At 33.4% G+C, this 13,025-nt stretch overlaps 1 protein-coding gene across 3 annotated transcripts in view; it reads right to left on the bottom strand.

Moving 5' to 3' along the window:
* Positions 1-13,025, bottom strand: part of CSMD3 (CUB and Sushi multiple domains 3) — a 725,287-nt gene that overhangs the window by 184,150 nt on the left and 528,112 nt on the right. The gene's annotated exons all lie outside the window — the stretch shown is intronic.

The following is a 13,025-nucleotide window of genomic DNA, read 5'->3' as shown; positions in this document are numbered from 1 at the left end:
TTCCTTAAAGGATTCCCCCTTCCAATTTTCAAGTGGACATGTGGGTGATTAAATTTATCAGTGAATTGATCTCTTGAAAGTAAATATCAGTTTGCTATAACAAACTGTTCTTAAGAGAAAAATGTCAAACCAGTAATTTTCATAGAGAATAAAATGCCATAGTACACCCAAAAAAATATTAACCCTAATAAACACAGTTCTGTGGTTAAAAGGGAAAAAAATCCATTAAAATATCAACAATAACAGTCACCTCAATTAAACTGCTTATTTCAATATTTCAATGCTAATTCAAGGTTTACACACGGTCATTCTCAAAGCAGTAGCAAATTAAGTATGACAATTAAATAACACATCTGAGAGAAAAAGAAATATATACTGAAACACAAATAATCCAAACAAACGACAGCAGGAAAGCATCACTGCTTTTAGATACATATGTGTAAAGGAATAAAGTTAAAAAGAAATAGATTTTCCCAGAGGACTAGTCATCTCACCCTGTGGTATTTGGGATAGACATGTGCAAGCACCTGTCTCTCTCAAATGGCAAGCAAAATGTCTTTTAATATTGCCATAGGTGAGGCCACAGATTCACGTTTCTTAATTCTAAGTTCCTAATACACAGCTGTCTAGTCATCTAAGCACTCTCTATGACCAGCAGAGAAAAAACCCCATCCTATTATTCCTACTGGGGAGAACTTTTGCTCTCAGCTACTAACCAAGATGTTGAAGTATCAGACTAAAAAAGGCACATAAGAGAGAAAAAAAAAAGAAAAAAAGAAAAAAAAAGGAAAAAAAAAAAGAAAAAAAGAAAAACCTTACACAACCCATAAGTACAATCATGTTCACATTAGAAGAAGATAAAACTAAATAATTCATCCCAGAACCTGAGGAACAAGGACCCAACTCCTGAAACACAGGGGAAAAAAAAGAAAAACCAGGGTAAGAAACAACTGTTAACAATAAAATAAACAATAGCTAAATTAAGTGGTCTATTGATTGAACAGTTATGAGCACAAGTATCAATTAAAAATGTAAAATAAATAATAACATAAGACTAGCCTTTAAATGAAACAAACTGGTAAAAATTAAAATACCCACAAAACTCATTAATTTAACCTAGAGTGCTTTCACTATACCTGGTGGAAGTGGTTCTACATACCAAAGAAATACCATTTCTAATTAAGCCAGTTACATTATTCTGACATTACCAGTAGTGTCTCTACTTGATTTTGAATAACAGTGTGGCATGTCAGCACATAATAAGATATTTCAACCACTTGTTACAGATTAACATAAGACTAAGAATGGCCATTTTAATCAACATTATCAACACGGCCTCTTGCATAACATGAAGCACAGACTTTCACCAGTGTTAAAATCCTGAACTCTTATTTGACTGAGCGAAAGAATAGCTATGCATATTGCTTACCTCTTTTATGCGTAGCTTTCTGATTCTACCCTCTCCTGCTATTTCTTGAAAATTTATATTTGAAGCAAGATTACAACTACATTGTTAATTTCAAATGTTTTATGCATATCCATTGCAAATCAAGCTTTGGGTACACATAAGGAAAGCAAATGTCTAGGACAGCAGATAGACTAGGAAGGAGCAGGAGAAACATATTTCTGCAAAAGAGGGAGGTCATGGTTTAAAATTACACAGTCCTGACAGTTTCTGTTCCAAGTGAATACAGTGATGGCAATAAAACTTGGGAAGTCCCCAGCTTCATAGTTTTCATCATACTCCAAAGAACGCCTTTCTTTCAGAGCTGATTTTGTCAACAGAAGTAACGTGACCTTGTAAGTCTGAATGCACATTTAGATGAACATGCTGTCTATGTCTGATATATCCATAAAGACTTTTAATAAAATTTTGAGTCTATCTTCAAATCATTTCTGAAGTACCTAAAATTTCTTTTCTTTAACATGTTTAACTATGTGTCTCTTAGTTCTGCTCTTTTTTATAATCTCTACCAATTTTCTAACTGTGGAAACCAAGCATATGCTCATCACGGCAGATTTTTGACATGTTCATCACCTTCCACTACTCTGATAGAAAAGCTAATTTAACCTTAGGTTCAATATTCCTACTTCATATCTAGGCTCTTTCAGAACTACACAGAAAAGACTGTCTCATCTTAGCAACTTTCTGTGGTTCTGTTGATTGATTTTCTTTAGCATCTCTCTTATACAACTGCTTCAATTTTGACACATTCCTTAGAGCCAAAAAAAATAGTTCTAATACAAGACCTCTCTACTTACCTCAGTAATGTAATATAACAAACATAACAGAACTTTTATTGTCACTTTAATAAATTTCCTGGTTTTCTCATCTTTGAAAAACTGTATTAGTGGTTAGATTAGGTTCATATGTTTTAAGTTTGTTTCTCAAAACCCTGTTGGCCACACTTTTTACTACTCTCTTTTGAACATGCTTTCCTTTACCTAGAATACGTTTTAACTACTATTAGATTCCTTGACCATGTTGTTTCACCACCTCTTTTGGTGATCCCTTTAGATTTTGCTTTTGATTGATGAGACTCTAAAATGGTATTTCTATGTGATTTCCAGGTCACCAGTAAATACTTTCCTTTTTGCTGTTTTCTTCAAATCAGTTCCAATGAGCTTCCTCACTTTAAGATAGCTCCCCAAATAAAGGAAAAAATTACTTTTAGGGTTTTTTTTCTTTTCCCTTCCTCCCAGGATATTGAATTTGAGTGCATTATGGACACATTCTGACCACAATATTGTCACATCACACCACTGAGAAAATCTGTTCTGCTTTAGGCCAGCTGTTTCTCTATTCATTTCATACTTTTACCTTAATGCTGAAAAAAAAAGATGTTAACTGCATCACTAATATTTGAACTGAGAATAATTAAAAGATCACTGCAATGTTCTCTGACCTTCAGTTACTTATATATACTCTCAACTATAACTCTAAATATAGCTTAACATCTGAATACATATTTTATCAAAAATTCACTCATGAACCAGACTAGTGTGTTTCCTGGCATGCTATTTAAGTAAAGCTTTAAAGTACCAACTTAGTGAATAATTGTTCATCAAACAGTAGAAAAACATAAAATGAAGTACAATACAACAGGGACAGCAATGTAACATTTTAAATGCCTAACAACAAAATAACTTTGGTGCTAGCTGGAGTACACAAATGTGTGTTAAACAGAGTTGTGTTTCATTATATTAACTTCTGTAAGCATATAGCTACACTTCAGGATAAAAGGATTAAAAAAAAAATGGTTCCAGCAAATACATAAGAATTAGAAGTTATGTTGTGGAAGATACTGTTCCTTCAAAAGACTGTGAGATCACAAAAAAAGCTGTTACACATGCAGCTTCTGAATGAAACATCAAGAAACATGAGATCTTAATAGAGGTGGCTATCCTCTTTAAGCTGGATGATGATCTTGCTTACCATTGCTATAGTAGGTTGACTAACTATTGTATGTAGCCCAGTCAAGATGGAAAGGAACAGTGAATTCCATTTTAAAACAGTGCAGTCTCTTAATTGCAGGTTGTTCTATTCCACAGAACCCTTTCCTAGTCCCACTGTGATAGTCAATGCAAAGATAGCAAAATTTGTGTAAAGAATGAAACATGAGCCTCATACATATAACCACCAAAACAGCCCACCTAATAAATCCTCCTCTAGTTGAGTGGGTTATTGAAGTCTTATTAGACAAGTGAGGACCTTCAGACTGCTGCCCAAGTTTAAGTTAGAAACATGCATATTTATCAGGTACAGCCAGTGCAGATGACTGGATTTGTTTCTTTAATTCCAGTTATTAATTAATTCACTTACCTTGATTACTGACTAATACTGCATAATCCTATCCTATGTCAGTGTCTTCCAGTCTTTGGAAACCAGAACAGGAAAATAAATATTTTCTTTTATGTGCAAAGAAATGGTAGGGATTTATTTTTTTTCCTTCTAAAAACAGAATACCCTGCAGCTATCTTGTCTGTTCTAAAAATCTTTAAAGAAAAATCTGTATCTATAAGGTTAATGCTTTGTGCTGGTTTTGGCTGGGATAGAGTTCATTTTCTTCATTATACCTAGTATGGGGCTATGTTTTGGATTTGTGCTGGAAATAGTGTTGATAATTCAAGGAGGGTTCCGTTGCTGCTGAGCAGGGCTTACCCAGAGCCAAGGACTTTTCTGCTCCTCACCCCACCCCCACCAGTGAGTAGGCTGGGGCGCATAAGAAGCTGGGAGGGGACACAGTTGGAATAGCTGACCCCAAGTGACCAAAGGGATATTCTGTACCATAAGATAACAAGCCCAGCACATAAATCTAAGGGAAGAAGGGGGTGGGGTGGGGTGTCAGAGTGGTGGTGTTTGTCTTCCTGAGTCACCGTTATGCATGATGGAGCCCTGCTCTCCTGGTGATGGCTGAACACTGGCCTGCCCATAGGAATGGTGAATTAATTCCTTGTTTTGCTTTGGTTTTGTGTGCAGCTTTTGCTTTACCTGTTAAACATCCTTATCTCAACCCAGGAGTTTTCTCACTTTTACTCTTCTGATTCTCTCCCTCATACTACTAGGGAAGAGAGTGAGCGAGCTACTTTGTGGGGCTTAGTTCCTGATGGGGTTAAACCATGACACAATACAGAATCAAGCACATATTTACTTAACTAGTATTAAAAGCTGTTTTTCTCTCCACCTCAAAATACCTGACAGAATAACCTTTTTTTAAGCAATAATAATGTTTTGCAATCTTCTACTGGAAAATTTGCACATTAAAAGTAAACAAAGAAATATCAATTTTTAACATGCTAAAAAAAAAAAATCACATACTTTACTCTGCATTTTCACCTGTGCTTTCTATATGCTCTTACTGCCAAATAAATTAGAAAATGTATTTAGTTAATTTACATATTTTATCATTTACATGCTATTCTCAATAATACTGAAGTTCACTGTTACATTTTCATTACTTATTCATGTTGTTTATGCAAACTAATAGCTGCATCTAAGAAGACATATTTAAAATCATTGCTTGGATATACAAGCTTGATTTCAGATACTTTTTTATAGTAAAAAGTATAAAAAAATAAGGTTAAAAAAATCAAAGTTTATGTAGCTTAAACTATTTTTCCTTTCTAAAATTTCCTTCATTAAAATATGCTTCAAAAAATTGGCAGCAGATTTAGTTCAACAGAAGATGAAGTACCTGGTCTTACAGTGCACTCTAACTAATCCCTTAAATACCTTGGAAATTAGGATTCTCTGGCAGCTGATTTTTATGAGATTGTTGTAACTGACTACTACTCTTCATTTTTTACGCTTTATTTACCATTATATTATATTAGTGCTACTTAAACTAAAGCTTGGAATAATTACACACTGCATTTATTATTCAATGGACATTGTAAAGCATATTATGGATTACAAATGTATATGGAAAAGGTCAGATGCTCAAAGTACTACTTGGTGTGGGTATATATATGTGTCTGTATTTATTTTTAATTGTTTTCTGAGCTTTCTAGAATTATTAACCTTTATAGTTCATTCTGCCAACATTTTCAAACTTCCTCTGATATGAAGAGAACAACAGCTTTAAGAAAAGCTGAGATTTTAACTTAATCACTATGGGGTTTTCAGTTAAATACCAGCTATCTGCATAGCCATATACAAAGATCATATTTTTGTTCCCTATTCCCAAAACCATTTGTGTATTCTACAGTAAGCAGTCAGTGACTTGTCATAGGAAAAATGAGCCCACTATCTTCAAGAAGTGTATACTGAAGACCAAATATCTACTTAATTACTGACAAATCTGCTAGGTGGAAGTTAGTTCTCTTTCTGGCTTTTTGACTTGATAGTTTTTTGTGTACAAAGGTCTTTCACTCAATGAGTATGTTCATACAGAAGGTTGTCTGTAGTGTGGTGTATATCGGTTAAGGTATACTCAGACATAGATGTCTACTCTTTTACTTTCTCAGCAACCTTCGAAGTGCTAAATATTTACATCTACACACAAAAAGTAACCTTAAAATCCCTCCAAAACAGCATTTGATGTATGTTTTAATCTCAAGCAGTATTCCTTCCACACAGTGATTTCAGATATTTCACTACATTATTTCCCATGTTGCTGTTCTAAGTCACACCCTGCTGAGCATGCAAGCACAGTAAATCCTATTCCTGAAGTCCAGATGCAAATGAAAAAAAGATACCTTCCTAGCAATTTCTTTGAATCCCCTCTGGTGACCTTTTAAAAAACCTGTCTCTCTCCACTGACCATGCTGGGAGGAAAGCTTGGAATAGTAAAGCAATGGGAATATATTTGTAAAAAAAAAACAGGCAGTGGAAGCTTGGGAACAAAAATTTAGTATTCAGAAGATATTTCAATCACACAAAATAAAATCCTTTATATTTTCTTTAAAAATCCTTCAATTGCCTTTTCATGTCTTTCCGACTATTAAGACCTAACTTTTCAGAGTATGTAGCGTTTGAGTAGCATTTTACATATTCAAACCACAAACCTAATTGATTTAAATTATACTTTTAACTATTTGGGTCATGTTCTATGTGATTTTATAAAACAGATGTGTTATTCTGGGCAAAAAGAAAATGAGAAATGCTTTTAAGTAGGCAACATATGACAATTTTAAATAAAGCATGCTGCTAAAGTGGTTAAACTGAACATTACTTTGGAACTATAAAACTGAGTCCCATTCACAGTATTCTTGCAGCTAACAAAGCTGAGTGTTAGTCTGCCTTCTGCAATTGCCTGAGTCATTCCTTACACACCTTCAGACTTTGAAACAGATTACATGGTGGTGGCCCTTCAACTCCTGACTTTAAACATAAACAATTATTTATCATCACTGGATTGAAACGAAACAACTGCTACCACCTCCCACCCAAAATAGTATGTAAGATCACTGTTGAAGATGTTCCAAACACATCTTTACCTGCATGACAGCCTTAATTCTGTCATCAATTAACTTTTCAATGTTAGATTCTTCAGCCTTAAATTTCATTTTTTTGGGAACATAAATACCACAACAGTTTATTACTTATAATGGTATAATAATTTTACACACAGAAATTAATTTTTAATAATTGTTTAATACTTCTGTATACATGCAGGCTATAGGACACTCTCTAATAATAAATGTAATTTTTATTATTTTAAAGGACTACTTTTCCTTCTTTACAGACTTCATCTTGCCTTTTCTCGTGTGTCACTCTGTCCTTCACAACTTCAAGCACAAAGATATACAGTATTAACAGAGTAATTGGTGACTTTGCACAGCCACTCGAAGGGGCTATGGTTTTTCCCCCACTCTCTACTGATTTTACAAGTTTTAATTGTAAAAATTTAGGGGCACTATTGAGTAGTTTAAAAATAAAAGCATCAATTTTGTCTTCTTGGTTTGTGGTGTACATTTCATAAAGCTGAATTCTCTACCTGCTCAGAGGTATTGTGCAAGCATGACAGTGCATGATAAAAGTGACAATATGAGGAAAACAATAGTTTAACTTGTATGAATGCTCATTTGAGTAAGGTTTCTGAGATAGTGAGGAAATCTAGTCTGAACAACCTTTCAGTATTGAAAATCCAAGAGCAGGGGACACAACTTGTTCACATGCCCATGGCAATTAATGAATTTCACTCTGTAATATCATTTATCTAGTCATAATTCAAATGTAAAAGTAGTAGGGATAAATTTATTTTAAAGTGTCATGCTTCAAGAGGAGGTAAGTGGATACCTCCAATTGCGGCATGACCTATACCACCTGTTCCATGTGTTTTAATGCCTTCAGTACTTTTACAACCTTAATGGAATGCTAAGGTTGATCTTTGCACTCTGCTGCACAGTAACTCTCTCAGTGCTTTTATTCCGTTCTTTATACCATGAACACCAACCATTTAAACTCATGTCATCCTCAGAATTTCTTGCCAAGGACCTTTCCTAACATGAGAAAGATAGACTTTGGACTTCTGAGAATTATTTTCAGATTTTGCAAGAAGTCTCCTTTGGCAATTATAAGCCATCCTGGCATTGTATCCTTACTGCTTCTCTGCTTCTTTTCTACTATCTCATTCAGTCCTCTGCCATCTCCAAAGTATGAAAACAGTATGTTTATTGCACTTAATTCTCTGACGCAGATAACATTATTTTAAAGCAAGTTAACCACACTGAGGAAAAAGCCTCTTTCAGAGAACTGCAGAAGTAAATATCTATCTGGCACATTGAATTAATGAAAAAATGAATTAAAGTATAAGTGCTTTAGCAAAAATTAACTAATGAGCAGTAACTGTAGCCAATCCAAAATAGTTAACTACTATCCATCTACAGTATCGGTGTAATCTAATCCTGAGCTTAGTTAAGTTTTAGATATGCATTCTATCTCTTTATTGAAAACAAGCAGTTTTGTCTAGAAATTTATTTTGTTTCATTGTTGGGTTTTTTTGTTGGGTTTTTTTGTTTGTTTGTTTGGTTGGTTTTTTACTAAAGATGAAAATGTTAAATACCACAGATGGAAGTTAATGACTGTTAGGCTTCTAACAACTGCTTTGTGCCTTTCAAAATCTTCTTTTTTAATTGCTGATACATGATAGTTGAGGATTTGGAAATATAATCAAGCATTCTACACTTGTACTCAAAAAATGCAGAATGGGACAAAAATGTTAATTAAAGTTCCAACTGCTTTCATAAAAATGTTCACATCCACAGTGTTATAAACAGAAAAAAAGCACCTTAATTCTTACATGTGTAAATTAGACTATTACATGGCATCTATCCGATTGTTCTTTTAACATAGCTGAACATTTTTAAGTAATGTAAATTAGATTATCTAGATATTCAACCTTGTCTTTACCTACCTATCATAAATAAAAATCACCCAAGAAAGAACTTAAGCCTAATGTGCCTTACTCTTTTACCTTGTTCTAGTCTTACATGTTTATCTATGACAAGAACAAGAAAAATCTTTATAATATTGTCAATAATGGTGAAAATTATTATATTCATTTTTTCATTGCAACTTGTAATACTATTCAGTCTGACTATGATTTATCATGCGAAAAATTGGCTGACTAAAGTCACGGTTTCAAAAGACCACACTAGTATGCAATAACCACACTAGAATCATAGCTTCTCTATGTAAAAAGTGCATAAAAATGTGACCTTTAAAGCCTCTGATTAAATAATCAATATTGAATGATTGATGAAAAAGACGCCAACATTTATTATATTAAAAAATAATAAATAGTAAGATACGTTTTTCTGTACAGTCTTCCATCCTAGAAGTTTTCAGATATAAACATGATCTGAGCTACCTCACACAGCAGCGACAAGTTAATACAGGTAGAAAGAAACAAAAAAGTCACACAGAAAAATAAGAATTACTGCAAATTAAAGTAAGAGCTACTGTCAGAACCAAAACAAAGTACAGGTACTTCCTCTGAAATTTCAGTTTTCAGGAAAACATTTCTTTGGGAGAAGATGAGGCTGCAGGCTCCAGTTTTCCCAGATCCTAAGAATGCAAATTATCTGCCAGGTGATAGAGCAGGTCCTCTCTCCTTCTTCATAATACCTATGCATCTGGTTTTTATCATGGTCTTTAATCACTAAACCACCATGGCTATATTATGCAATTGTGTACATCAGACTAGGAATTAAGATTTCTTGTTGCAATCATACTTATGAATGTTTCTGTTGCTTTTAAATATCATGGTATGGAATTGCTCTGTGAGAAATCCCAGGACTTTTTTGGTTTTTTTTTAAACAAAAGGCAAATAGTACTTATGAATATTCTGAATACTGAGGGTTTGTTACAAGAAAAAACCCAAAACCAAAACCAAATAAATCATAGGCCATCCATGACAATATTTAAGATTTTTAGATGTATCTTTCAGATGGAGATGTTGTGAAGCCTGGATTCAAATATTTCCAAGGATTAAACAATAGACTATAATGAAACATAGAAATATTTTTTAATGATCAATAAATGATTTCTTCTGGTAGGAACTAGGTTTTTAAACACAGTCATAAATGCAATTTCCCACTACAGGGCTTTTTGTTATTCTGTAAACAGTTGTTGTTTGCTACCAAAAACTTAAAATTAACTATAGTTGGTGAAGCTAAGAGAAATCATTAATCATAATCTCTGTCACTGTGATATTGCATCTGCATATGTTAATTACATCCTGTTCTTAACACCCACCATGAAATGCCAAATAACTTAGCATATTAGCCTGGATAATCTTTGCATGTGTTCATAAAAGAATGAAGCCAATGATATAGTCCACTTTCCATACTTGTTAGAGAGGTTCAAGGTCATTTTTAATAATGAATTCAATCAAATGCAAGTCATGTCTAATGCACATAGGACTAAGTCATAAAAAAATATTAGGTGCCTAAAGGTACACTTGCAAACACATCAGCTTTATGTGCTGAGCAGATTTCAGAAAACTAGTCCTCTATGATCCTGAAAGCCTCTGCTCAGCTTTTATCTACCTCCAAAATCATCAGTTATTGACTTTCAGGGTCTGTAGATACTTATATTTTCTGGTTTTGCACATTCCCAGGAAAGTAAGTTTTGAAAGAGTAAGCAATTCATCAGCAAGCTCATGCTGAAGTCTGACCAGACTGAGAACATCAGTGTTCCTTAACAAACATTTCCTATGGGGCTTCATGTACCACAAATTTTCAGAGAATGCTTAAAACAATCCCAAATGGTTGACTTTCCAAAGTAATAAAGCCATGTTCTTAATTTTCTTTTTAATTCTGCATGGAGAATGTATTGTTGCCCACATTTTATGTAAAAGGTTAGACTTCAGAACATGTAAGACTGGTAACTCACTTCTCTATATGGGCCATTCAAACTCATCTACCGTGTCTCAGGAGTATGTCTTAAGCAATGATGTCAAGTTACTCAGAATGGGTATAGAGATAGTACTCTATCCTTCTCTATTGAGATTCTACTGTTCAGTGAATATATCCATATTAACTACAAGAAGAGTTTTTACTTAATAGGGTCTGACTTTGGACCCCTGTATCAGTTTCACCATCATGCTATCCATGTTATTTACCTAATAATTTTCTTCATGGAAATGAGCAAATATTACTGACACAAATTCTCTTAGAAGAGAAAAAGCTTTTCTTTGTTCTTTGAACTATACTTTACAACAGCAATTCTGTACATTTTAAAGCATGTTCCTTCAGCCCAGAGAGCTATCTGGAACACTTAAAGTTCTCTCTTCCTTTCCTCTGACCTACTTAGCTCCAAATATGAGGAAAATGAGAATATTAATTTGTAATATTTCTCTTTTTCATATTCTGAGACTATCACTCCCCCTATAAAGCTACACGGCTAAATATGGCTCAAAGGAATTTAAAAGAAGAACCTGGATTCTAAATTCATATTAAAAATGTAAAAGTTCAGAGAGAACGATAGGTAACTTTTTTAAAAAAAGCTTTTTTTACTTCATACCTAAAACATTACAGGTATAAAGGGTGTTCAGTTTCTAATTTTTATTTCTCTTAAATAAGAAAAAAGCACATTTCATTGTAACACTATCAGTTTCAATGGAGTTTCAAAAATACAACTGGCATAATGGAGGAATCTCATTTTTCTACTAAGCAGATTTTTTATGCAGGCAAGCCTAGTGGTCAGGAGGTAAAATTCAGCTCTCAAACTATTTCTGCCAGCTCCATGTAATTGAAAACTGATCAACTGATACTGTCTTTCTCATAGCTATACAACTATTCTGTCATTCTTGACGTAAAACAAACAAAAGTGGAAAGAATGGATTACTTAGTAAAAATATATTACATCACACCAACATATATACAAACCTTAAAAAAACTCTGAACTGAAGGAAAAAGCAATAAAAGGAAAACAAGTGAAAATTGTAAAGCTAAGGCATTTTTATGGCACCTACTCTGACATTATATACTAAAGAAGTGTCGGGTTTGTCATCTTTGAAATAAGGCTTTGTTCATCCAGGAAAGAAAATGGTCCTGTTAGAATCAGTGAGAGATACCCACTACTTCTTTTATTATGAGATTTTTTTTTCCTTTTATTAAAATGGCAGTCCTTCAAAGCAAAACACTCCCCCTTTCATGAATGTTAAAACAGATAGCACTGGAAGATTGCTAACTAGATTATAAGAGGCATGAATAGACACAATTATTGCATAATTGATAAAGAAATTCTTCACCTTTCATTACCCATGAAAAACACTTTCCAAAAGAAGGAAATCTTTCTCCCTTCATATACATCAATTTTCCTCACTGACTCCTACCTAGAAAACAACATTTGTATCTCATTTTAAAATGAGGAAGAAACTTTTTACTTCCATTGCACATAGTCTTCAAGTTTGAACAAACTCCCAAAGTTTGCTAGGACCAGTTTTCCTATTTGATGCCACTGAAGTTTGGTGTTCAGTACTGTGACGGTTTTGGTGGACAATGAAAACACTAAAGTTCTTCAACAGCTTGTAATATTGGTAATTCTTTATAGCTGACAATTCTTCTGTTTTGCTGCTATTCCACTATCCACTTTGCAATAGAAATTAAAGTACACATCAAAGAAAATACATATTCTACTTAAAATAAATATATCCAAATTGGAAATTGAAATGAGTTTTTCTTGTCTTCAAATTATGAAAAGGAACTGAAATTAACATAATAATGAGTTTTTATTTTAACTTATAAAGCAAACATTAGTTTTATAATTTGCCATTTTTGTGTTTTTTATTAACATCTGGATACATAGGAGAAATTTTATGCTTAATCTTACTGAATATGTAAAAAGAATACTGGTTTGTAGTTTGCTTTGTTCTGCTTTTTTATGAAGTGGCTCTCAATTGCTGGTGGTAAGAATTAACATCAAATCAGTAAAAAAATTAAATCTTCTCTTAGAGTTTAAAGCTGAAAATGCTTATATTTGAGACAGTCAGTGGTAATTTAACATAAAGAGAGAAGATTCCTGAAATTAGTGCGTTCTTCATAACCATAGAAGTTTGAATGACTGTATCTTTAGT

The sequence above is a fragment of the Falco peregrinus genome, chromosome 3 (genome assembly GCF_023634155.1).
Source record: "Falco peregrinus isolate bFalPer1 chromosome 3, bFalPer1.pri, whole genome shotgun sequence".
Lineage (NCBI taxonomy): Eukaryota > Metazoa > Chordata > Aves > Falconiformes > Falconidae > Falco > Falco peregrinus.
This window is presented reverse-complemented; position numbering and strand designations above follow the sequence as displayed.